Source organism: Nothobranchius furzeri, chromosome 1 (genome assembly GCF_043380555.1).
Source record: "Nothobranchius furzeri strain GRZ-AD chromosome 1, NfurGRZ-RIMD1, whole genome shotgun sequence".
Classification (NCBI taxonomy): Eukaryota; Metazoa; Chordata; class Actinopteri; order Cyprinodontiformes; family Nothobranchiidae; genus Nothobranchius; species Nothobranchius furzeri.
In genome coordinates this window covers 41340149-41367429 of record NC_091741.1, presented here as the reverse complement: position 1 = coordinate 41367429, position 27281 = coordinate 41340149, and the positions used below count along the sequence as shown (strand labels likewise).

Below are 27281 nucleotides of genomic sequence, written 5' to 3'. Positions count from 1 at the left end.
AGAGAAAAACAAGCAAAAATTATAACATGAAGCCTAGATAAATGTATATATATATATATATATATATATATATATATATATATATATATATATATATATATATATATATATATATATATATATATATATATATATCACATTCTACTAGTAAATAATTAAAAGTACATATATTCGGGACTCTTATTGTGAAGGACTGGCGGGAGTTGACTTCTGCTTTGGTCGCTAATTGAGCAGCAGGGCAGTTTAAATCTTTGATTGTAGTCAATTAAAGTATTTTAATAATAAGTTTATTTCACTTAAAAAACACACAAGCCTTCGTTTGAAGCGAGAGCTTCAAAATATGGTGCATATTTGTCCGCATTGGTTTGATCTGTTGAAGAAGTTTAGAAATGAAGGTGGATGAACTCAGGGGAAAACAATTTATTTCTAACCAATTTCTTGTTAAGCATTCAATTGCTTGTAGTCGGTCATTTAATATATACGTCGTTCAAGTATATATAAAAGGGCTGATTACCATTATAAACAAAGAGAATATTTATACTCTGTTTATAATTAATTGATATGTGTGTTATTGGTCATCTGGACGGAAACAGGATAACTCAATTTTTGGAAGTTATTTTGTTGTTACTACAGCCTTCACAAAGCAGACTCATCAAAATAAAACATACCACGTTACTACACAGCTAGCGTTAGCCTGGTTCATGCTTCTCCGTCAGCTCCGCAAGGGACAGACACGCACGGATTGACGGAAGCGTTTTGCTCTCATACTTCTCCGTCTCCTGGAGAGTGTTGCAAAGCAATTGCCCGACAGGACCACAGAGGGCGTAGCGCTGTTCTGTGGTATCCTGTCATGTATCTGGTCCAAGATAGTGTGTTTATATTGTATTTTTTGTGTATATAAGAGACTTTTAACACGGACATATTTGTCTCTCATTCTCCCACCGCTTCATGCGCTCCCCACCTCTAAACCCACGTTTCCTGTCATTTCCGTCCACAAATAAAACGCTTGCTGCGCATCTTTTCACTCCTCCAGTCACGGGAGAATTAAACGTTCATGTTTTAAGAGTTTTTTTCGCGAGGTATTCTTCAAGCTTCTCCGTGTCTGCCGCTAGTTATCCTCGGCTCTCTTTGCAATGGCGGCGCTGTAAACAACAGCGGCATCCTGACCAATCACAAGCTTGCGTAATCCGTCTCGTTCGACGGATGTTTAAAAAAGTGGGCTCGACTCCGTACGTCCTTGCGTGCCTGCCGGAGCCCTACGCAAGGACGGATAATGGCGTTGCGTGTGCTCCGCACTGACGCAGACGAATAAATCAGTAACGCGCATGCGTGGGGTGGGCGTGGCCTCCGGCGTCTGCGTCATTACGTTTGAAGCGCAGTTCCCTTTGATGACGTCATCAAAGGCAAAAGTGACGCCTTGTTCTGACAACATTCGACCAGAACCCAGATCATTACAGATCTTCATAGATCATAACAGCTTTCACTTATTCACCAAAATCAGACACGTCTGATCCGAATAACAGCACCACAAAGGATAAACGGGAGGTCATTAAACAACTTGAATCTAAACTTACTTCATTTGAATCAAAGATGCAAAGTCACAAAGACGTCGAAACCCTAACTGATGAAACCTTTGAAGAAAAATGTAGCCAGAAACAAAAAATACTGAAGGAAACCATCCGTTTTCTGGAAGATGAGTTAAAAATGTGTGTTCATGTTCAGGAGTGCATGGAGGCTCTGCTCTGTGAAAGTGAACGACATCTAAAACATGTTACGTCTCTAATAGAAGATCCCAGTTTTTGTAAGTCTGAATCACTAGCCCGAAAATTTATGGACATTCAAGAGCTTACAGCAAAACTAAGTTTATTAAAGGACAGTTTTAAAAAATATGATCAGCTCATTGAGAATTTACAGAAAAGTAAAAACTCAATCGCTCAGATAATTCAGAAGCTCACAACTGAGCTGACTTTTATGGATTTAAAAGATGAAATCTTGGATAAACCAGTTGTAAGTTCACTAAAATGTTTAGAAGTCATGAAGATTTCAGATTTAATGATGTCACTGGTTTCATTAGAGTTACAGCTGGAAAAGAAACATCAGCAGCTCGAACATTTAAAGGTAAGTCTTCATTCAAAGCATGAGGAAATTGAAAAAGTCAGAGTTAAAGTGAGTTCAATACTGTGTAAAGTTACTGAAAATGCACAGGACAGTCCACCGCCACAAACATCTAGTTTCCTGGGAAGAGCAACCAAATACGTCTGTGCTGGTCTTGCCGTCTCTGCATTAGTAGGTGTGGGTGTTTTCGTACTGTCCAAAAGAAAATAGTTCAACTGCTGTCACCCCTGATTGAAGTCTTGCTCCATCCAAACGTCCTGTCTCAAAGAGAAGTGACTGAGAGACCAACACAGCATTGTTCATGCACAGCGTGCTTTCGTACGCTTTTTGGCTTAAACCAGGGGTGAGGAACCCTGGTCCATCGAGGGCCGCATCAAGCCCATTTTAGTTTCAACCCTCAACACACCTGATTAGAATCAGCATGTGATTAACAGGCTTCTGCAGAGGTTGATGGGCTGCTGAACAGGTGAATCCACAAGCAGGACAGCGGCCCTCGGGTCTCACACGCCTGACTTCAACCTTTGTCGGAGGTATTTAGGTTCAATGTTATTTGGCTTTCCGCAACATGACGGGAGCTAAGCTGTAGGTTTTAGGGTTCATACAGTTTGAAATGCTTCTTTACTTGTATCTAATATTGGTTCACACCGCGCAACTTCTGAAATTATTCTGCGATTACCGCAGATGGAGCGTCAACACGCTTAGTTATTCAAGACATGGTGGCAACCTGTCTATCTGTTAGTTTATCGATTTATATAGGAATCAGGAATCCTGGGGACTCCGACATATTTATTACAAGCATTTCACAGCAACCATGCGTTCACCCGCACAAATGTTACATCAAAACGACCGGCTCGGCCGTGGGATGTGTGGTTTCCCATAAATTCAAAATATCGAAGACGAAATGACTTCATTAATGGGAAATCTTCAAAACAGTGATGAACGCCTTGAATATTTACAGAAAAGTAAAATGTTACTTGATAGGAAAATTGAACACCAGACAGCTGAACTGAAGTCATTAGAGTTAAAAGTTAAAAAACAAGAAGAGCAGAAAGGAAATTTACCAGAAAAGAATGATTTAAACATCAAGAAAATCCAGGTGTCACGTTTAGGAGAGGAGGTTGGACCCAGGATGTAGAAGCACCCAGAACGACTCAAAGGCAGGAGAGGTCTTAAGATAAACAATTCCTTTATTTAAGGCGGATGTGCTGAAAAGTCCAAAGCACAAAATAAGACTAATACTCAAACTTGAAAAAACTCAAAATTAACTAAGCTCAGACATGAGCAGGGACTCGGAGAGACTTGAGAGGGGACCGAACAACACACACACACATAAGACAATGACCCAACAAACACTGAAGGACAAGCCAGACTTTAAACACAGTGGAAAACAATTAGGGAAACAGGTGAAATCAATTAACTACATGGGGAGGGAAAACCAAGCAGAGGGGAAGATAACATAACCTATAAAAACACTACATAACTAAACCTAGAAACTAAGGGCCAAGATAAACAACTAATGACAAGAGAAGCAAGTGTAACTCAGGTTATCTTCCAGGGTTATTGAGCCTAAATTCCTTTAAAAAATTCTCCATCGTTAGGAACCGTTTTTCGGTAGTATAAAAAATTACGAGGGTTACTTGAACGCAGCATGGAGCCGAGCTGCGCAGCCCTCCCCACACCGGAGAAAAAAAACGTTTTTGTCCGTTAGGCTGAACAGGTGCAGAGGTTCAGCTAACTGTTGTCAGCGAAGTAATAGGTGACTGGAAGAGTTTTACAGTTGAAATGCTGGCGATTTATTTTTGTTTGGATTGGATTGAGCAACATAGATTTAGAAATTGTATAATATGTACGGATTCTTTATCAGTTTTGCTGGCACTTCATTCAAGAAGTAATGGAAATAGAGTTGATATTTTTCTAGAAATATTTGAATGCCTATTTTGGTTGTGTGCCTTAGGGATTGAAATAAGATTTATGTGGGTACCGGCGCAGGGGGATAGAAGGTAATGAATTAGCAGATTATTACGCAAAGCAAGCAGTAAAGTTAGAAGTAGTGAAACCGATCCCTTTTAGCAGTAACGAAGTGAAGTCAATGATTAAGGATAGAATTATGAATGAATGGCAGGACATGTGGGTAAGGGATAAAAAGGGCCGACATTTATTTAATATACAGAACGTAGGTAAACGGTCGTTTAAGGAGGTACATAATAGGGAACAAACAATAATAACGAGATTGAGATTAGGACATTCGGGATTGAACAGCACTTTGCATATTTTGGGAAAACATCAAACAGGTTTTTGTGATTGTGGGACAGAACAGGAAACGGTAGAACATGTTTTGTGTTTTTGTAGTAAGTTTGATGTAATTAGGGGTGAAGTTATAGATAGGTTGAAAGATAAAGGATGTGGCATTTGGAATTTGAGAACGTTGTTGAATGGCAGTGGGTCCAATTATAAGTTGGTGCTAGAGTTTCTTAGGAAAATTAAGGTATTTAGTAGAATTTAGTTTTTTATTATTATATATATATATATATATATATATATATATATATATATATTTTATTTATTTTTTTTTCTCTCCTCGCTCTGACTCACACTCCTGCACAGTAGGTGGCGGTAATGCACCTTAAGTTGGTTGCCACCCGCCATTTAACCGGAAAGGAAGAAGAAGAAGGTGACTGGAAGCTTCTAGAAATGTAAGGTTCATCACTTAAAAAGTGTTTAAGATTATTTGTGAGAAGTTTTTATTGAAACAAAAGTGTTTTATGATTATAGAGTGTGTTCGCTACTGAAGGAGGAGCCGTTAGAAGTAGACCTCGATTTGTTTTTTGAGGAAACCCTTTGGTGAGTTAATCTAATGTTTCATGGACTGAATGTATATGTAGATGTGAAACAAAGTAGAAAAAACGTTGATGTAAGCTATGCTAAGCTATGTTCTGTGAAATATATGTATGTTTTTGAGCATTTGTGACGGTCTCGTGTAGCCACATTTTTAAGCCACCCGGCTAGCTGTTAGCTCAGTTTCTGTGAGTAGATGTGTTAAACTGTTGAGAAAATGAATTGTACACAAATTTCCTGTGAAGATAAGGTGATTTGTTTTGCTTTTATATTTATTTTGTTAATGAAATCTACTTTTCCAAGTATAGTTATTTTGTGAGTTTGGAAGATAATAGAAAAAAGACTGACATTATTATAATTTTGTTGCATATGTTTTACGCAGGCTTGTTGATTGAGGTTTAAATCACCTTTTCCTGCCTGGAAAGCCAACACATTTAAAGACTCAGATGCACTGCTTTGGTCCACTGGAGAGGTATTAATACTCATGGGTGCCACATCCATGGCAGGATGTCTTCATCATATCCTGTCTCATCAAAGATGTGGTAGGATCATTTAAGACCTCTACACGATTCAAAGGACTAAGTTTTTTTTTTCCCTTCCTGAGTGAGGGTTTGGACACTTTTTTTGGCAACTTTCCAACATTTTAGTGGACTGAATTATCAATTTGCCCAAAAGCAAGAAGAATGTGTGACATAGTCCTGAACACTTTGTTAAAGGACAATTGGTTTTATTTATTTATTTATTTATTTATTTATTTTCTATTTATTGATTGTTCAATTTTTATCGTTCCTCTAAGAGCCCTCTAGGAGAGGGAATTTAGCATTTATTTCCTTTATGATGAATATTACAAACTGTTACATACTTCAATATATTTAATTTATTGAATTGATTGTTGTGTGTGTGGTTTGTGGGTTGGAGGTTTCAAACTTCAGGTAATGAGATACTACTGCTAAGAACCCAGAAATGGAGTTCAAAGGAACAAAAAGCAAGAAACCTTAGTAAATAAGACATATTTGATCCTGTAGCTCCCACAACACTTCAACCTTGAAGAAGTATTCCATGCTGATATATTTGAATACACATACTCAGTTTTTCAGGGAGCCACAGGTTACAAAAGGAAGACTAATTAACAAGTGGGGAAGGACACAAACACTAAAGGAAACTAAAAATGAAAAGCTGAACCTATAGAAAATAAAACTACCTGGTTACTCCACATATGTATTTCATGAGCATGTTTTAACTCAGAAGTACCGCTGAAGGACTTAGTTGTTTGTCCTTTTATCAAACCTATTTCGAGCCTGAGAGGGTTAAAAGATGAAATCTTAAATAAACCAGGTGGATATTTACTAATTAATTATTTAGATGTCATGAAGTTTTCAGATTTAATGACGTCACTGACTTTATTAAAGTTACAGCTGGAAAAGAAATATCAGCAGCTCGAACATTTAAAGGTAACCCCCAAATTCCACTACCTCCGCTCCGCTCCGACACGAACGCCGGAGCAAAATCAGTCCCGTTGTAGTCAATCAGAGCAATTCCACTACTGCGGCCGTGCTCCGGCAGTGCGCCGCCCTCTGTTCCGGCATCCGGCAAAAATAGAATCGATCCTATTTTCGCCGGACGCCGGAGCACCTCCGCAGTAAATGGACAGAAATCACAACGGCCCAACAGGAAAAGGAGCAAGCACAATTTCCGTTTTTCGCAATAAATCGATAAACAAAAGGCGTTTTTTGTTTCATATGCACAGGTTTAACAACTTTTAACAACTATCAATGGCGGCTGAAGTTTAAATGCACAATAGTAAGCCATAAATACAGTTTCTACTATCAAAGTAGTCACACTTTGTTGATCCACACACTGCTGATCTGTCAACACAAATGATGGGCAGATTAAACCGTTCTTGCCGATGTTTCTCCCACAACGGGTGTTTGGATCTAACTTCCGCGTTTATTGCTCGGACTGTATCGCAAGATCTCGAAAGTCCCGCGCATGCTTGTTTGCCCCCCTCAGGTCTCCGCACCGGAGCGGAGCCGTTGTAGAGCGGGTAGCAGTAAAAATTGAGTTCGGAAGCGAGCGGCTGCGGAAGGCGGGGGCGGACCGGAGTGGAGCGGAGCGGAGGTAGTGGAATTTAGGGGTAAGTCTTCATTCAAAGCATGAGGAAATTGAAAAAGTCAGAGTTAAAGTGAGTTCAATACTGTGTAAAGTTACTGGAAATGCACAGTGTTACGTCCCCGACATGAGATGTTAAAAGTGTGAAGGATGGGGAGAACATAAGAACTGGCGGCGGAGTTTAAAATGGGTTTATTTGTACAAAAGGTATTAAAACACGAGCAAAACTGATTTCTCAAAAAGGTTAACAGTACAAAGCAAATCATCAACTATAAAACACCTGGTAAAAACTTTTAATAAAAGTTTTACCGCAACGAAGGTGTTTAAAATCCTGAAGTTGATAAAAGTCTAAAAACATTCTACTGATTAAAACACCTGGTAAAAACTTATATTAAAAGCTTTACCACAACGGAAGGCGTTTAAAACAGAGGTCAGTAAAATAGCCACAGACAAAGTTAACCTTAAAACCCAAACACACAAAAGATCCCACTGGATCATCCTCAGTTTCTCATTAAGAGTTAAAAACAACCAAAGTTTAAAACTCAAACAAATTCAAACAAACAGGGGTTAAAACTACACAAATCCAGGAGGACAGCAGAACCCCTGCACTGCTGCCTCCCAGACTGCTGAAGGCACAGCCTTTTTATACAGGTGATGGCAATCAGTGAAGATTCCTTGCAGCTGTGCTCTTCAGCAGCCCGGGAGAGAGGAGGAGGAGGGGCAGTGTCAGGCTGATTCAACAGAGCTGGGTGATTCTGGCTGCTTCTCTCCACTGGTCAGCCTGGCATCCGTAACACACAGGACAGTCCACCGCCACAAACATCTAGTTTCCTGGGAAGAGCAACCAAATACGTCTGTGCTGGTCTTGCCGTCTCTGCATTAGTAGGTGTGGGTTTTTTCGTACTGTCCAAAAGAAAATAGTTCAACTGCTGTCACCCCTGATTGAAGTCTTGCTCCATCCAAACGTCCTGTCTCAAAGAGAAGTGACTGAGAGACCAACACAGCATTGTTCATGCACAGCGTGCTTTCGTACGCTTTTTGGCTTAAACCAGGGGTGAGGAACCCTGGTCCATCGAGGGCCGCATCAAGCCCATTTTAGTTTCAACCCTCAACACACCTGATTAGAATCAGCATGTGATTAACAGGCTTCTGCAGAGGTTGATGGGCTGCTGAACAGGTGAATCCACAAGCAGGACAGCGGCCCTCGGGTTTCACACGCCTGACTTCAACCTTTGTCGGAGGTATTTAGGTTCAATGTTATTTGGCTTTCCGCAACATGACGGGAGCTAAGCTGTAGGTTTTAGGGTTCATACAGTTTGAAATGCTTCTTTACTTGTATCTAATACTGGTTCACACTGCGCAACTTCTGAAATTATTCAGCGATTACCGCAGATGGAGCGTCAACACGCTTAGTTATTCAAGACATGGTGGCAACCTATCTATCTGTTAGTTTATCGATTTATATAGGAATCAGGAATCCTGGGGACTCCGACATATTTATTACAAGCATTTCACAGCAACCAGCGTTCACCCGCACAAATGTTACATCAAAACGACCGGCTTGGCCGTGGGATGTGTGGTTTCCCATAAATTCAAAATATCGAAGACGAAATGACTTCATTAATGGGAAATCTTCAAAACAGCGATGAACGCCTTGAATATTTACAGAAAAGTAAAATCTTACTTGATAGGAAAATTGAACACCAGACAGCTGAACTGAAGTCATTAGAGTTAAAAGTTAAAAAACAATTTCATTGAATTTTATCCATTTTTCACCATTGTTTCTTTTGCATTATGCAAATAATTTGGCAGGAATCATAAAAATGTCCAACCGAAATCAGACACAGACTGCTGACCCAGAAGCTGAGAGATTGATTGAAATTTCTTTGATGATAAAATGAAAATAAATTTTAGAAAAACCCAGGAGCACAGGAAGATGGGAATCAACATGTGGCAAAGAAAAAAACAAGTAACAGGTGACAAATTTGGAAAACAAGCTTAAAACCTTTTTTTCAGGGCCCCTAACAACATTCTAACATAGTACGGCTATTAATAAACTGTGGAGGAAAATTAATAAAGTGGTTTTCTCGCATTTGTTTAAATATCTCTGCCAATAACATGTTTTGGACCGTCTCAGCCTCACTGAACCACTGCACTTCTGCACTTCCCTGAATCCTCAATTCATCACACACTCGTGTATTTGAAAACAGAACACTACTGGTGTGAGAGGCTCTCCGCTCAATAATATCAGACAAGAAGAAACAGCCGGCTGCTACCACTTCAACTTTAGGACAAACTACCAGCGTCCCAAAAAGAAAAACACCATTTGAAGTTGTGGAAGACTAAAGATATTTGGCCCTACAAAACGGCGACTGGTGTTCAGCACTTTCTCGTTTACCGTGACAATGTTCCATTCCAGGGAGACATGGTCTATAGGGATAATTGTCACGCTGCGAGGATGGTTTGGACCCAAAATGCAGTAACCCAAGATGACACGAGGCAGGAGTTGAAATAAAGTAAAATCCTTTTATTGTAGGATGAAACAAAATAATTCCAAACGGCAGGGAGCCAAAATCCAAAAATCCAGAAAATGAGAACAAAGCTCCCTTAGAGCACAAACTGGGGACGGGACAGGAAGCTCAAACAGAGCACCAAAACAACACAGACAAATACAATGAACCGACAAGACGATGAGAAACAGACAGGGCTTTATAGACTGGGGCATAATGGCAGGCAGATGAGCTGCAGTTGTGTGGGGAGAGAACCAGGGGAAGGCAATAACTAATCAGGGAGGAGAAGAAGGAAGGAGCAGGGGAGGACACCGGACCTGACTGGAGAACATACACACACACACACACACACTAAGCTGAGGAATGACACACACACACACCAAGCTGGGGACAAAGAGGTTGGAGCTACAACAGGAGGGGCTGGGGATGACCTGAAGGGCTACAAACAGAAGACACATAAATGAGACGCAGACAAAGGACACATGAGGGCGCTAAGAGACATAAAAGGGGAGTCTAAGGAGGGATGGAGGACATCAGGAGACACATGGGGAAAGATGCAGACAAAGACCATGACAATAATAGCCGTTGGGAGGGGTGAGAGTTCTGTGTTAGCGTTTAAAAGCTAGCTTGATCTACAGATTTACTAATGCAACTTTAAGTTCGATAGAGGTATAATAAATAAAGAGATTGCTTTAGAAGTGGAAAACATTAAAGTGCCTGCATTGCTGCAGGCCCATTGGAACATGCAGATCACTGAAACATTAAAAGCTGCCCCGGCTGCGGACATCCCATCGCTAAAGTTTTGCGCTGCATTGGGATCTGCAGTCAGAAAAGGGAAAACCCCTTATTTGTACTTAAGTGACGAAAAAGAGCACTTTTGGCGTCAGTGAGCTAGAGGTGATGAGAAAATGTTGGTCTTATTTAAAATTGCACACATTTAGTTGTATATACTTATATACATATACATATATATATATATATATATATATATGAGTATGTATGTATGTATATATATATATATATATATATATATATATATGAGTATGTATATATATATATATATATATACAAATCTATACATATATACATATACATCGAAATGAAATAGGTTCATGAAGGAAGATTGTAACAGGGCTCAAGTACTCTCAGCATCTCCTGAAACCCGGTGTTGTCTACTACAGAAAATGGTCGCATGTCGACAGCAATAAAAGCAGCTATTGCCCTGTCTATTTCTTTTGCCCTCTTGGAATCACGTGCAAACAGCTGTCTAAATGACTCGGGAAGAGCTTGTTGCATGCTTGGTTGTTGTTTTTCCCTGCTTCCACTTGTCTTTGCATCAGGGTGATGTCGGCGTAAATGTACAGTCATATTTGTTGTGTTCCCGCTGATGTAATTAAGCATTGTGTGGCATCTCCGACTTACTGTAGTAGTTTTGTCCACGACATGCTTACCATCAAGGTCACACTTCACAAGAAAGCCAAAAAAGTTCCAAACTCCAGATCTGAAAGACGGAGGAGGAGGTTCAGTCTCGGGGACCGCTGAGGCAGCTGCCATGACTTGCAATTATGGTGCGGTATGGGGGCCAAAATTAAGACTACTGCCCAGCAGCAGGAGGCTATATAAATTCTTAAGCAAACTACTGACCTGATTAATGATAAGCTGGCGCCGGTAACGGAGAGGCTGGCGCTGATTACTGAGAAATTGCACCTTTACCGGCGTTACTACTAGATACACTAGGGACTAGCAGCCCTCGGCTGGTCATTGACTGGTTCACACACTCCCTCTGCTGTCTATTAGCATGGACAGGCTAGTGTTAGCCTGGACGGGCTGGTGTTAGCATTGGAGAGGCTAGCCATTAGCGTGCCTAGGCATGCCACTAGCTGGATTTCCTACCCCCTCGACGGACCTTAAGCATGGATAGGCTGGCATTAGAATTGGAGAGGCTGTCCATGCTAATAGACAGCAGAGGGAGTGTTTGAACCAGTCAATGACCAGCCGAGGGCTGCTAGTCCCTAGCGTATCTAGTAGTAACGCCGGTAAAGTTGCTACTCCTCAGTAAGCAGCGCCAGCCTCTCAGTTACCGGCGCCAGCTTATCATTAATCAGATCAGTAGTTTGCTTCAGAATTTATATAGCCTCCTGCTGCTGGGCAGCAGTCTTAATTTTGGCCCCCATACCGCGCCATACATGCAATGAGCCTATGCCTACTTCTCATGTCTCGCTATCAAGCATGTGGGCGGCGCTAAGTGGATCCGCGCTCGACAATGCGACCTCAGGCGGAGTAGTCGAACGCAGATCACCCAGATCCACTGATCTCATCTTCAGAAGAAAATTTGATAAAAATAAATTTAAAAATCCTGTATTGTTCGGTACATATGCGTACCGAAAGGTTCCCGACCCCTGGATAAGGGGAATCAATTCATTTGATGGAAATGTTTCAACAATGTCTTTCCCTAATACAAAAAGATGATTGAATTATCCTTGATTTCTTGATGAAAACGCAGCCAAAGTCAAAATGAAGCATGAAAAACTATTAAGAGCATTTCATAAGCTTCCAGGAAAGTCGGGTTACTTGGAAGCAAAGTAAATGAATTTACTTTTTCAGCCAGCAAGTTAACAAATCCAGTCTCTGACAAGGTCATTTGGCAGAAAAACTTCTTTTCTGTGGAAACCAGAACCATCTGTGTACTGCTACAGACAAGATCTCAAGATTTTCATCCAATAAGATCTCTAAATATCCGAGATACTTGCATAACCAAGCAAAAAAAAAAAACTATGATGAAAGCAATGACATCAATAAAAGAAAAGAAATTCAGAGCATAAGAACAAGAAAATAGATTTTTCTGGGGGTTGCGAGTCAGATGCACATGATGCATTGTCTTCCTATTTATTTCCTTATTTTTTTTCCTTTAAATAGCTTTTTTCCCCTCTTTTCTGAGGGGTGTGTATCACCACTCTACAGAACAAGGGTTGTTGCTCCCCCACAGGCACTGAGAGGGCCCCAAGACCCCAATGACTGCTGTAGAACCAACACAGCGAGGCACAACCACGCTCTCCGAGCCTCGTCCCGTTTCTGTGAATGGATGTTTTTCTCTTAGGCACAGAAATGTAATCTGAGAGTGCTCTGTGAGACACTTAATCAAGCAGCAAGCTGCAGCACTCTGCCGTAACCTGTCGATCGGTTTTACTCGTGTAGTATTAACCAATTCCATCCATCACGCGTGGTGCACTGTATGAATCTAATGTAATGATCCTGTTCGACACGCTGCAGGAATCACGTCAGAAACACTCTACAGGGCGGAGCGTGCACGCGTGCATGTCTAAGGTGTGTCAGCAGGAGCAGATATACAGTCAGGTGTGACCTGCAGGCTAAAAGGAGCGTGTGTGACAGTGACTGAGTCAGGCCAATCTCACTCCTGATAAATTCTGCATAATATCAAAGAAGCAGAAAATAAGTCAGAATGACAAAATATTATACACCATCTTTATTCAGGATGGGTTACAATTAGGGGAGCTTGATATTAGCTTTTTAACTGATGTGCAGATATGATCAACTCCTATTTTCCGATACTGATATAAACCAACACCAATATATGCTGTCAGTCACCCTCTCATAAAAATTAACATCACATTTCACCTTTCATGCATGCTTAGATTTTAAAAGTTTCTGTGCAAAATGACAACTACCGTAATTTCCGGACTATAGAGCGCACCTCAATATAAGCCGCGCCAAAAAAAAAAAAAAAAAAAAAGGTTTTCTACACACACACACACACGCCGCACTCAAATACAAGCCGCGGCGCAGCAGCCACATGCAGGTCTCCGGCGCACAGCGCATGTACGGCCATAGCATAAGATAATTAGACAGAAAGATGCTACACGGAGGTTTTTCGTTGTTGTTTTAATTCAACAAAACAAATTTTACCGGTAATTTGCATGTTTACTAGAAAAGAACAGCGCTGACACAGCATTAATAAACCCTGGATGGTTAGAAAATAAAAACTACACACAAAGCATGCCTGGTTAGTAAATAAAACACACTTGCCTACCAGAAGAAGTCATTCGCTCTCATCCTCCTCCTGCGCACTAAAGCCATTAAAGTCCTCTTCTTCAGTGTCGGAGTTGAACAGCCTCAGAAGAGCTTCATCACATACCTTTTCTGTGGCGATGTCAGTGTCGCTGTCCGTGTTGCTGTCATCATCCCCGGGTGAAGCTGGCTTGAATGAGTTCTTCCCGCTGCCGTCTCCAGCGCCGAACCATGGATCCATTCATGCCAAGCTTACGTGCGGCAGCACTGTTTTCCTCCTTTACAGGGCCAGATTTACACTTTGTTGTACCCTGGGCAACAATATTCAAGGGCCCCATCATCACGACCCAAGGATCACCATAATATGGTCACATACAGAATATTTTACTGTAATATGCAGTAAATATACTCAATGCTTGAATGCCTGATGTCACGTAACCCGATCAGGGTAACCTTTGACCCACCTTGTGTGGACTGACCAATGAGGAGAGGGTCTTAACTTGAGGCCCTCTCTTCATTGGTAAGTCTGCATGAGACTGACTCTCAACTGACGTTCAAAGTCATAGGCAGCGAAGCATCTCTGTGCAGCGCAAAAGCCCGGGTGGACAGTTTGTTTAATGTAGGGTGATCATATTTCATTTCTAAAAAAGAGGACAGGGGATCTGTGCCTATGACGTCACACTATGGCAACGCCACACAAACCACGTTGGGACCCATTTTTTTTAAATAACTAAATTAATATCAGATTCTGCCAATAAAAGGGCTCTAAAACAATTCATATGTAAATATTTAGCATGTTTATTGCAAAATCTAATTTTTCTGCTTTAGTGCTGCAACAAGGTTATATTAATAAGAAATTATTATACCTTTTGTTTTACTACAGCATCGGTAAGCTTCCTGTGCACAGATGATTAAGGATGCTTGTTTCAGCTGTGAGATTAGACGATAGGATCAATGAAAAAATAAGTTGTCACACACTCCATGGAAACTTTCAGAGAATCCACTAATAGTGGCTTTCAAATGGTTTTGTTACTTTTTACAAGTTTAGAAAAGAAGCAGATGAGACAGCATGTCTGATAAGTTAGTTTTTCATCTGATAATATTAGAACATGTCAGTAATGTCTGAGGGGCTTTTATAAACACTGTATAACTAACACTCCTGGAGAGGGTTTGGATTACATAGAGGCTTCTGGGGAGCCCAGCTATGGGGGTGATCATTTTGCCTTGGCCCACAAAATGTCTTGAAACGGCCCTGGGTGTGTGACTGAGTTTTGAAGGTGATCTGAATTGTATCAGATGTATAATTATTACACGTGTGTACCTTGTTGCTTTATACAGGTAAAAACGTGTAGTGGAGAAAAATCTACCTACATTTTACTTTGTTTTCTCGTTTTTATTTAACTATTTTCCCGTCCTGTCTGTCTCTCTTCTTCCTGCGTCTCCTCTAAACTCTCCAGAAAAATGGCTGCCTGGATTCTTACTTTTTCACCTCATCAGTTACTGTTGAGCAGATCAAAGGGATCTCCTGACCGCAAAGCGGAGAGCGCGTTTCGATGCTGCGTCAGTGAGGTGAAATCACCGCAGCACAGGTGATGAGCTCCGCAGTGGCAGAGCGCTTCAGGCACAGATAAGACAGAAAGTAGAGAACATGTGCGGACATGAACGATCATGTGTTAATTATAGTTTTTTGGTTGCTCCACTTTGAGAATGGACTGTGCGCTGGAAGCAGCTGCCTGGAGCGCTGCACACCAACGATCATAGCTCTCTGTGCTCTCTGCTCAAAAGAGTCCATAAATGATGTAATATAGGTAGAAAACTTTTTTTCCGGCTCCCCTGGATGTGCAGGATATACAGCTCCCCCATAATTCGATCCCTGCTCCTGGATGAAAAACCGGACATTTTCATCAGTATAAGAACCCCCGGACGCCCGGACAGAGAGTGAAAAGGGCACATGTCCGGGGAAAAGAGGACGTATGGTCACCCTAGTTTAATATAAAGCGGGAGATTATACAGACACAGTATTTTGCTCGTGCCCTTGCTGCCCTGGTCCTGGGCCCTTTAGAGTTCGTGGGCCCCTGGGCAATCGTCCAGTTGCCCATATGGTTAATCCGGCATTGCTCCTTTACTGCCAGATCGATGGCCTTCAACTTAAATTTGGCATCATATGAACTCATACGTGTAGTAACCATGATGAGGGGGTATGGATTTGAAAAAAATTCTTCGTCGTGCCGGCTGCTTGCATGTGCTAAATTAAAATGAGCACTTTCTTTGATTTCCACTTTTGACTTCCACCTGTTTCACTTTCTGCTAAAGCGCCCCCTGCAGGTGAAGGAAAATCTTCAGTAAAGCCGCACCTCATTATAAACCGCATGGTTCAAAGCGTGGGTTAAAGGTAGCGGCTTATAGTCCGGAAAATACGGTACTTCAGTTTGCATCAGATACTGGTGTCATGTTTATTTTGTCTCCAACAGCAGCCGAATCACATTCTTCCTAAGCGTGACTCTTAAGATGAGTTTATTGGTTAGAAACGTATTTTTATTTTCTGTATGTTGCAGCTGTGGTGATAAACAATTACAAAGATATTCAGATGTGGAAAGCAAGCCCTGGGTGGAGGTTCTTGTTTGTGTTTTAGTCGTTTGTTACTAGGGCAAATTTCTGTCACAAGTTGTGTTAATTAAACAAAAATATCTCAAAAATGTTACCTCAGATCTGTCAAATTTGTAAATGTCGAGTAGGTGAGAAGCAGCTAGATGCATAATATGTGTCTGGTATGTAAAAAATGTCATTAGAAGCCAATATTTCCCGATATTAAATTTTAATGCCGATGTCAGACCACATTAAAAGAGTGGATTACTCATTTAATCATTCAAAATAGCATGGCAGCTAATCAAAGTGCTGCAAAAAAGCTGTCGCGCTGCGAGTACAGGGAGGTTAGGACCCAAGATGCAGAACCAGGGAGACACGAGGCAGGAGTTGAAATAAACATAGAAATTCTTTATTAGGAGTGATTGACCAAAAGTAAATCCAATGGGGCAGGAAGCCAAAACCAAAAATCCTAACATCCTAGTATGAAAACCAAGAGACCTAGAGACAAAATGCTCCCTTAAAGAGCAGACCTGGATATATACAAAAAATCCTAGAGACCAAGAGAGAGAGGGGGGGGGGGGGACAACACTGACACAAACAATGGACCAACAACCAAACTGACGCAGACAGTGTTATATACACAAGGGCTGGGTGATTAGGGAATTGTGCACAGGTGAGACCAATAAACAGAGGAGGAGCACAATGGAGCAGGGTAGGAAACCAGACCTAAAAATGGGGAAGGGAGCAAAATGAACTAGAGGGAGGAAACAGACTAGACAATACACTTAACAGAAGACTAATGATAAAAGGTGTCTAAGGAAAAACGTAAGGGAAACCTAGAGAGCCTGGAGGGGGTTGGGGACACACAGGGACGCTGAAGCCTGGGGGGAACACCTAAGGGGAAAAAACCTGGAGTGGCCTGGGGAACACAAGGAGGCACATGAGGAGGGATGCAGACCATGATAAGAGCCAAATGCTTGAACAAATCAACAAAACACTGACTAGTGTCAGTGACTTTACAGCAATCCTCATACTAAGCAAGCATATAGCGACAATGGAGAGGAAAACTCCATTTTAACAGGAAGAAACCTCCAGTGTGACGCAGATCTGTCAGGATTTTCTAATCCTAGAGTTCCATGTGTATTTTCTATCAGAAGCTAATGTAGGAGATAGGTGTAGGAGACTATTTTCATTCTCAGCCTGGATGAAAAACTCTGATCGACCCATTAGAATAAGGAAAAAACATTTAAAAAATGTGTTTTCAGTGAACGACGCCTTTAATCGTAGACCAAAATCATCAAACATCCCTGGTTACAATATCAGCAGAAATTTGCAATTAATTGATGTTTTTAAGTGGACGTGTACATATTTCACAATACTTGACTATTTACAGCAATACTGAGAAAGTGATCCTGCTGCTGATATTCAACTATAACTGATTTGTCAAGATCATTTTCTACGAAAAACCCAAAATATTTTTCATTTGAGTAAAACCTTGTGTATTTCATGCATTCTGAGCAGGTACATAAAAAATTAAGTACAATAAGGAAAGTCTAACATATAGAATAAGATAACGTTTTTGATTTTATGTTTCAAAAACATTTTGTGGCTATTTTAGCCCACAACACCAAACATTTGGACACCAATGAACCAATCTGACTTTTGGTGAAGCGTGTACAAAAACCTGTTTTAATTACCGAGACAGAATTTCTTTCATGCAAAAGTTTAAAGCTGAGTTCTGTTTGAGAAATAGTGGGATTTTAGCAAGATGAATCTGCTCACCTGTTTTCACGTTGCATTCATCATCCTACAGTTTAAAAGCTCCATGGTTTATTCATGTTTTCTCCGTTTATGTTTCTTTTGATTCACAGATATAATTAATTTAAAAAATCCTGGTTCCTTTTCTTGGTTTCTGGTTAGTAATGTTTTCATTGTTGGGTTAGAGTTTACCGGCCTGCCTTCTGCTCCTCCACCTGCACCACGGATCCAACACCACCCAACAAAGAGATGATTCCACACAGAAAAATCAGTCAGATGAAGCGCAGCTAAAGGACCACTGGGGTTATTTTAGCTTCAAATGAAAAAAACATGAAACTCAATTTTTATAAATCAAAAAATGTCATAAAAATTTGGCGGCGTTTCTAATGACAGATTTGCTTTAGGTCTCATCACATCCAGCTGGGTGTATAGAACCAGGGGCGCCGTAAAGCGGTGAAAGATTAGGAAGATTCTAAGGGCCCACAGCTGTCAGGGGCCCAAAAAAGTTTCAAAGTTTAATAAAAAATAAAAAAAAGTTTAAAAATCACACGTACTTTACTTTGCAGTATTTTTTCTTATTTAAGACATTAAACAAACAATCTTTTAGTCTTTATGAAATGTATATTTATTCAGAAGTTCCTACTTTATTTTGACTAATAAATTTGACACCTTGGAAATTTGACACATGGAAATTTAATTAGATATCCAAATTTGAATTTTATCATCAAATAAAATTTTAGAATAAATAAACACATTTTAAGGGAGTAAAAGGGAAAAGGAGATTAACAACTTTCAGCATGTGCATTTCCTGCTTTTTCCAGCAGTGATATTACTAATTCTGTTGAAGGAATTTCACTGTTTAATGAGAGACAGCTGGTGAAAATGATATGTAAATACCCCAGCTCCAGCTGTGGACGAGCCCCCAGGGGGCCCAACTTGATATTTTTTCACGTGGCCCAAAATCTCTGGCAGCCCCCCTGTATAGAACACTAAAGCAAGATATGAACAGTTTCAATCTGTCTTTGCTTCTCGGCATTAGTCTGCATGTGATCTTAACATTTATAGTTTTGTTTTCCATCTTCTTCAAAAATGTTACATATTTTTCAGAAATAAATGTTGTTTGCCTTCCCAGGTTAATAACTTGTGTTTAATTTGCGCACATGAACATTTGACCCCTCTAAACACATTCCTTTTTGTCTTTGCACCTGAAAACATTCAATTTTGAAAAAAATAAAATAAAACACATATGATATTAGAACAGGAGATCTTATTTTTTTACACTGTAATTACACACGCATTATTTCTTTTTTACTCCGGAGTTTTTATACTTTTAAAGTAGAAGGTGACCGTTTTTTGGTGAAGCCCCATTTTCCGATTGGTGGAGCAAATCAACTTTTCCATCTTAACATCTTTCAATTTTTGTTCTCATTTGGAAACATGCGGCTGACAAACTTCCACTATCTTCAAACCTGTGACGTCATTTCGCATTATTGATGTTTTCCAGTAAAATAAATAAAGTGTATTTACCTCTGTTGGCAATTGGTTTTGGGTGTTCACTTGTGTGTTTGCTTATGCTGGGACAGCATACCCTCATGTTGTGTGTTATGTTCCGTCTGTGCGGGAAGGTTAATTAATTCCCTGGGTGGGGACACACACACACACACACGCACGCACGCTCGCACGCACGCACGCACACACACACACAGAGCTTTTTTTTTTTTTTTACAACAATAGGGTTTGTAATTAGAGGATTTGAGTTGCCAGAAGCTGTACATAGCATGCAAAGACCTTAGCTGGTTGCCAAGGGCAATGTTTCCACACCAGCAGAAGGAATTTCCTCCCCTTGTTTACTTTGAGAAATTTAATCTATAAGGAGAGCTTTGGTGTTATATGCAAGCTGTTTGGTTGCTGCGTGTTGTTTGTGTTACACATCAGCCTTCATAATGAAAATGCATTAAAAAAAACTTACACGCAGAAGCTTGAGCAAAGTTCATGAAAGCTGAGCGGTCACTCACACTCTGAGGTAGAGGCTGCTGTGAGCTCCACGCAGTGGCAGTTTTACCATTAGGCATAGATGGGCGGCTGCCTGGGGCCCCCTTATGTTGGGGGCCCCCTGGCCCTGACTGCTGGCACCCCTCTATTAATGCCACAATGGACTATGATGCCGATGCAAAAACAGGAAGTGATTGGTAGTCATTCCACTCCAATCCAGTTGGTGGCAGTAATGCACCAAATTGTTGTTTGCCAAGCCGTAAGACCACAAAGAAGAAGAAAAAGAGAAAGCAGAAAAAGATGAAGAGAGGCGGGAGCGTTTGTAACAAACTCGAAGCAGTAGTCAAAACATTAAGCATGGAGTTATCCTAGTGGCTCCAACAAGAGAAAGAAGCAGCTTGCTTTAAAAAAAAGCTTTTATCTTCACTTCTGAAAGCGACGTCGTTTTTCTATGTAAACATCAAAAGGAAGCAGAAAAGGAAAGACAATGGAAAATGTTTAAAGGAGGAAAACATAGACCAAAATAGAAAATAGAAGAAAAACAAAAAAGCACAGGAGCACTGCCAGGAAGAAGAAAGCAAAGCAAATACTGAGGGCACTCAAAGTGAGAGAAAGACTAGAAAAAGAGGAGGACTAATAAAAAGTGAAAGTAACTCATGTCAGAGGAGGGTAGAGTTTCGCAAATCCAGTTAAAGACAAGATTGCCAAAAATTTTGTGTAAGGGGGCCCCATGTCTGTGTTTGCCTTGAGCCCCCAAATTGCTAAATCCGCCACTGGGTTTCAACTACCAAGGTGGAGGTTAAAAGTAGAGGGTATTTGTAACCTCACCCTCGGCAGATGGTATGTTCTAACGTTCCCCTAGCCTGGGCGGCAAATCCGAAAATTCTAAGTCAGAATGCATGGGAAACAAACTCGTGGTTACTGTAAGAGCAGCTTTTTAGGTAGCAAGAGGGTTAAGGTTAGGATGAGGGTGAGGGGAAGGTTATAAAGAGCAAAAAGTTAAGGTTTAGGTGCGGTTAAATGAGCTGGTTCTGTGCCGCAGTAGCGGACATCCCATCGCGTCAGTTTTATGCTGCATTAGGATCTGCAGTCAGAAAGGAGAAAACCCCCTTTTCGTACAAAAGGGCACTTTTGGCGTCAGGGGCTTGACGCGGAGGGTGGCTGACCAAGCGTTTGTTTTTGATGCGCTGGGAGTGAGAACGTGTAGCTTAAACAGGTGTGGTAGAACATCTTAGGTTGTCGCGTGCCCGTCCCATTTACCGGTTCCTTTAAAACCCAGTTCCGTTAGAACTTATGAGACGGTGCATCCATCAGGGTTCGGGGGTGTATCGACGAGTATAATCGTACTAGATCCGGGTTTGGACTACCTAATTAGAATCTTGTCTTTTATTTTAAAGATGAAATGACTTGCACGAATAGCCAGCCCCAGAGTGCTACACTTCTTTTAAACTCGTTACCTTTTGGTTAAGATACTAGAGAGAAGTCTGGAGGCAAGCCAAGCCTCTCAGCAATTGTTTGGGCTACCCGGAATTAATTGCGCCTCTAACAGCTTATGTGGGAGGTTGGTAACTATAAAATGATTTATGCTAGTTGATCAGGCTATCATAAGTTTATCAATTTATTTATTAATCCAACCTTCCAGCTGATTAGAGACTTTTTCAACCTGCAATCAGAGCCAAAATAACCTCGAATATTTTGCTTTTATCGCCCTTAAGACAACTCGTTACCCGCAAGGAGGGAGAAGTTAAAACTTCCCTTATCTTAAGGTTTCTTTATATTATTCTGTTATAAACTGTAAAGTAAGTCCTGATAATTCAGAGACCGACCTTCGACATGCTTACCTCTGTGCAATTATGGCCAGGGCTCCAAACGTGAAGCTTTAGAGAAAACCTGAAAGAATCAGGATTATGTTTCTTTTTCAAAAAAGGTTTATTACAAAATCAAAATACAAAAATGGGTAAAGTAAAAAACAACTACTATCCCCCACGGAGGAATTAGTTCAAAATGATTAAATAAGAGTCAGTTTACACCAGCTCTTGTCTTCTCAGAATCTCCCCAAGAACGAAGCCTGAAGCACTCCCTCTCGATCTGAGCTGCATCCTTTTATATCATTTCTGAGACTGCTCTAAACAATGCAAGAGTCACAAGTCATTCTCTCCTGACAGTTTAGGTCAAGGGGTCATCTACCAGATACACTTTTTTTAGCTCTACATAAGACATTTAGTATCATTTCACTACATGCAGTATTCACATGAGGGCACAAAAGTTACATGCTGCACTCCTGGAATGAGAGCACAGGTCATAAATCTTCATATTGGTAGCAAATTGTAGATCTTCTTTCAGCATTCCTGAGAGCTCCTGGGTCCAGCTGGACCTCTCCTCACTCCATGCCATTCCTTCTTTTCCCGCCAGAGGTGGAGTTAGGGGCGGGCCCAGGGGTGTGTCCATGGGTGGATCTAGAGAAGACAGCTTGTCTTTTGACCCTTTGCCTAGTTCTGTCCTCACCAGCAAGTCCTGAACTCTTGTCCTCTTGACCCTTGTGTGACCCTTGTCTCTGACCACTGTTTCTAAGCCTTGACTGGTTGCTCGGGCTTGCAACATCCCCCATGAGGACGAACTGAGGCAAAGGACCATAAAAAGATAGAGCAGCAATGCAAGCTTTCATAAATCTAGCATCCATCTCACTCAGGAACGGCTGAACACTCAGACACCTAACTGTGGCCTCCACATCAACCCTCATTCTCATCATAATGCCATCATCAGCTACGGGTAAGCACAAGGTCCCTTTGCGGGTTGTTACATAACCTTTAAACTGCTTTCTCCCATCTGTGGGATCTTCACCCAGAAAGAATAAAGATAAATCCATCACCGGAGCCTCTCCACGCGGAAGCGATCCCATCATTTGAGGTGGGAAGCTGGCGCTGAAAACCAAAACATGATTTTTCGTATCCAACAAAGGTGCGGTTCCAAAAGAGTTACAGACTTCTGGGCCGAACCATCCAGTCTTTACAGACAAAATATTCATAAACTGAAAGCAATCTATAATCTTGCCTTGACAAACAAAGTAACACCCCTTCTGGGATTTAATCCTCCATCTCATTTCTCTCCCAGGTGCAATTCGGACAGGGGAAGGAATGCCTGCTGGCTCACTACTTATACAGACCATAGGGATTTCACGTATCACATCAGGACACGGGACGCATGTCGAAGCTGCCGTCATTACTGATACAACCTCTTCAGCCACGTCAGATGAGGGCGCCGTTGTCAGCTCCTCGTCGTGGGCCTGCTCAAGCAGGGCATCTACTCCCGGGGAGGACAACATTAGTATGTCGTCTTCCTGATCAGTCTCCCGCTTGAATCCCTTTTCCATTTGGTCTGGATGTACTGAATAAACCTGCAAGACACGCAGCGTTTATTCATCGTAGCATGTTCACACTGGAGCCCGATTGTCTTAGTCTGAGGCAATCCATCCCTCCCGCGATTCACGGTGCACAAATAGTATGCGCCATTCAGAGAGAAAACAGTTGATGGACCTGCGGAGGGGATTAATCCCTCTATGATATTCTGCCGAATCGAGTCCATCTGGAAGGAACATAAAATATGTTCCACATGAGATATATAACTCATTCCATGAAGCAATAAGTAACTGCATTACTGCATAAACACTTCTTAATTATAGGAGAAAATAGATCATCAGAAGCTGCAGGAAGAACCACACTACAATTCCTATCTGCAGGCATAGTTTTACAACAATAATCCTCACAACAAGTGTACACCAGTTATGAAATGTCTACAACATCCTAAAGACAAACTGGATAAAATAGTTACAAAATCCTGACATACCTCCAGATTCAGAGCGTCAATCAGCTCAGATTCAGGGTGAGTTTGATGAGCCATTGGTTCACTTCAAGTTACAGACTGACAGTTAAGGAGCAAGTGACACGCGGTGCAGAGAGGCCTGCACTTAAACAGGAGCAACAAGAAGGGGGGCTAATACTCCCTCTACCTTGACACCTCTCTTCCCATCTTATCTGGATCTACCAGGTCCTTTCTCCTTTCTCCTAACAGCTTTCTTCCTGTCAACTGCCATTTGTTGTTTTTACAGGCCAAAATCATACCGATTATTAAAATAATCACCCCACACATCAATCCTAGAGCGCAGAGGGGCCAGAACAGAGCGTCCCAGACAGGCCTAATGATGTGCTCTCTCACTCCTTTTACCAACATGCCCATTGAATCAGAAGTTCCTTGAATTACATTGTTAGAAACCTGCACTACACTGTCACTCATAATTTCATTTACACCACGTACTATCAGACTCACATGACGTAATGTGCCATTTATGCCATATGCAAAATAATATATCCTGTGTAATTTGCATATTCACTATGACCTTTACGTAAGAGTCGAGCTAAGTCTGAAGTAGATCTCTTACCCCGCATACCGGGCTCTAGAAAGAGAGGAACGGTCTCTTCACCTTCCTCTGCCTCAGCCAGGGGATCAGACATTGCAGGGGGTACTTTTGATAACCATTTAATCACATTATCTTTTACTTTCTGCCACATGTTACTCTCTCCTATCATGGACAAGGAATCATATTTTAGTGTTGTGTTAGGAGGGGGGGTCGGGCAAACATCTCTTCGTTCCCTCCCTCTTGATAATCTTTGATACCAATGCGTAATATTTCCTGTTTGCCAGGAACTTAAACTACTGTCTTTGGTCTGAAAACACCCAAATTCGATTCTACGAGGCCACCATCTTTCTATCTTTATCACTTTGAAAGTGGTGAAGTTGTGTCCCCATTCTAAATTATTTCTAAGGCAATATTTGTAAACCCACAACTCTACTTCACCTGAAGTTTGATTTAAGATTTTCTTTTTCCTCAATATTATCTGACAAGATCGATCAAGCTCTGTGGATCCTGTCTGATCCATTAAGACTGCCATATACTCCGCCCATGGGCCGGTCTCACCACACTCCGTGTCATTCTTCTCCTCCTGCTCTGCTGCAGAAAATGATGTCACGGAGGGTGTAGCCATGAGCCGGTCAAATCCATTTTCTCCACAGGGCAAGCGCAGGCAGCCAGTTTTGTTCCCTGTTACACTACAAATCTTGAATCCAATCTGTGTTGCTATCATGCAGGTGGTTATATTCTCATTAAAATCTTCTTTGGGCCATAACAGCTTAATTTTGGATACATTCCAATTCCCTATTAATTGTTGCGGTCCTCCGTGAGTTATGTTATATGTCACCGAGGACACATGATACGTTCGGAGATATACATGTACCCCATATGCAATCGCTATACTTAATCCTATGAGGCTAAATTCGAAAAGGATAAAAAAGGCCCATTTAATCCATTTTATTATCCAATCCTTTCCTTTCGGAATATTTACATCTCTCTTTTTAACTTTGGGGTCAACTCCCGCCGGAGTTGCATACCTGACCACTTTTCGTTTTCTGCTGGTTTCCCTCTTATGCTTCTGCGTAGATAACATCTGTAAGACAGAAGCATAAAAATCAGCAGGAAATGAAAGCGCCCTGCTCTAGTTAGGTAGAGTCAGATTGGGGACCAGCCTTCTACGAGACATTCTAGTGTGAGCAGTCCCATAAATCTTAGGCCAATATGCCTCTCCTCTCCGGGTGGTCACTATGTTAACAGCCGAGCTGCAAACGCGACCCGACAGGTCTATTACCTCTATCAAAGTTAACTGATAAGGCATGAACTTACGCTCCGCCCCTGGTCCAAGACTCTTCAGCTCAACCAGGTATGATGTAACACGCTTACGCATCCCTGGGGGCTCCTGAACAGACAATCCTGTATGCCAGTCCAGAGTCCCTGACAGATAAGTTCCCCATCTGTCGTCTTTATACTCTTGAGTTACCCCAATCTGTGTACCTGTTTCCCATGCATCAGCCAGCGTACCAAATTGTTGTCCTAATATCAAGCTCTTAATAGACTCAAATTTGGACCGAGCCTGAAGCTCTTCCAGTCCTTTTTCTCTGGTCTTGAGCTTGAACACAAATGGATAAGCTTCCACCCATAAATCTCTAACCGGCTTCACCAGGCTAGGATTCCTGAGCAGCTCTCCTACAAAAAACATACTTGGCTGGCTTGTCGGTAAGCAGGTAGTCAAAACACCATTCTTCGTGAAACAGCACCCATCTTTGATTTCACCTCTGTGGGTGCATTCACAGACCTGCCAGGAGATGATGCCTGGATTATTCCTCAAGCAGGTCCCGCAAAAACATATTTTAATGGGAGCAGACAGCTCCACCGCACCTGTATGCAAGTCTGTTCCTCTCTCCAGGTGAGTGGGCTTCTGCTCCCGGAGCCCCGACCATTTAATTAGGGTGCACAGAGATTTGCATATCACGCATGTGCCCGGCTTCAAGCCTCCCCATTGCGCGTAACGATACGCATTTGCAGATTCTATGAAGCCCGGAAACATAGCCACTTTACAATCTTTAACAGAATCCCCCTTCGTTAGCAAAATTAGGCCCGTAGCACCTGCGATCTTACAAGTCATTTCTTCACTAGATTTTGGCCCAGCCATGACCTTTAATCAAGTAATTAATTTAAAAAAAAAAATTATTTATTTATTTATTTTTTCAATTAATTACTTTTATTTTTCAGAGTTATTTTATAACTTGATGAGGGTGAACGCGCAAACCAGTGTCAGTTAAAACCACGTTCCCAGTTACGTCTTTTATTATAAAGGGACCACTTACGTTATGCTTAATGCAATCTCCTTTTTCTGCTCTCTGGGGTTGCTGCTCTACATTTTCTCTGTTCTCACCTTGCTCATGGGCTGTAACTGGGGATAACCAACTCACTTTTTCAGGTGTTTTGCCTCCAGGGATCCGAGTGCTGCATTTTTGATGGGATTCGCATTCTGACCTGAGCGTCCCTTTGGGTGTGCCACGCACCACCAGTTGGGAACCCTGTTCTTCCTCCGATTCAGCCTCACTCTCGCTGCTTCTGTCTCTGGCCTCAAACCAATGTTTGACTTTCTTCTCTACTCGCGGCAAGGCTGACTTGTCCACTAAAATTACGACCGGGATGTCTCCTAGCCTGCTAGAGGCTTCGGAATAAATCACCAAACCTGCGCCATATGCTTCAGTTATCCGACACACCTGTGGTTTGTTATTAAGCTTAAACACTAGCCGTCGCGCTCTTAAATCCAAGGCTTCTGACACCACCCGCTCCCAAGCTTGGTGAAAAGAGATGTCGGGATTATGAGGGTCTACGTTAATTATGGAAATAGCGCTGACACGACCTTCCAGATTCCCTAATTGCTTGTCTAAGAGAGTAGTAATTTCTCCAGCTTCGTAATTACGATCTACCAG

The 27281-nt window shown here is 41.5% G+C and overlaps 1 long non-coding RNA gene across 1 annotated transcript; it reads left to right on the top strand.

Annotated features, from left to right (window-relative positions):
- The first annotated feature begins 1311 nt into the window (after positions 1 to 1311).
- Positions 1312 to 10187, top strand: LOC107379175 (uncharacterized). Its single transcript, XR_011519075.1, has 4 exons — positions 1312 to 4600; positions 4720 to 4808; positions 4888 to 4956; positions 5333 to 10187. It is a non-coding gene; the product is annotated as an uncharacterized lncRNA (long non-coding RNA).
- Positions 10188 to 27281: the final 17094 nt, after the last annotated feature.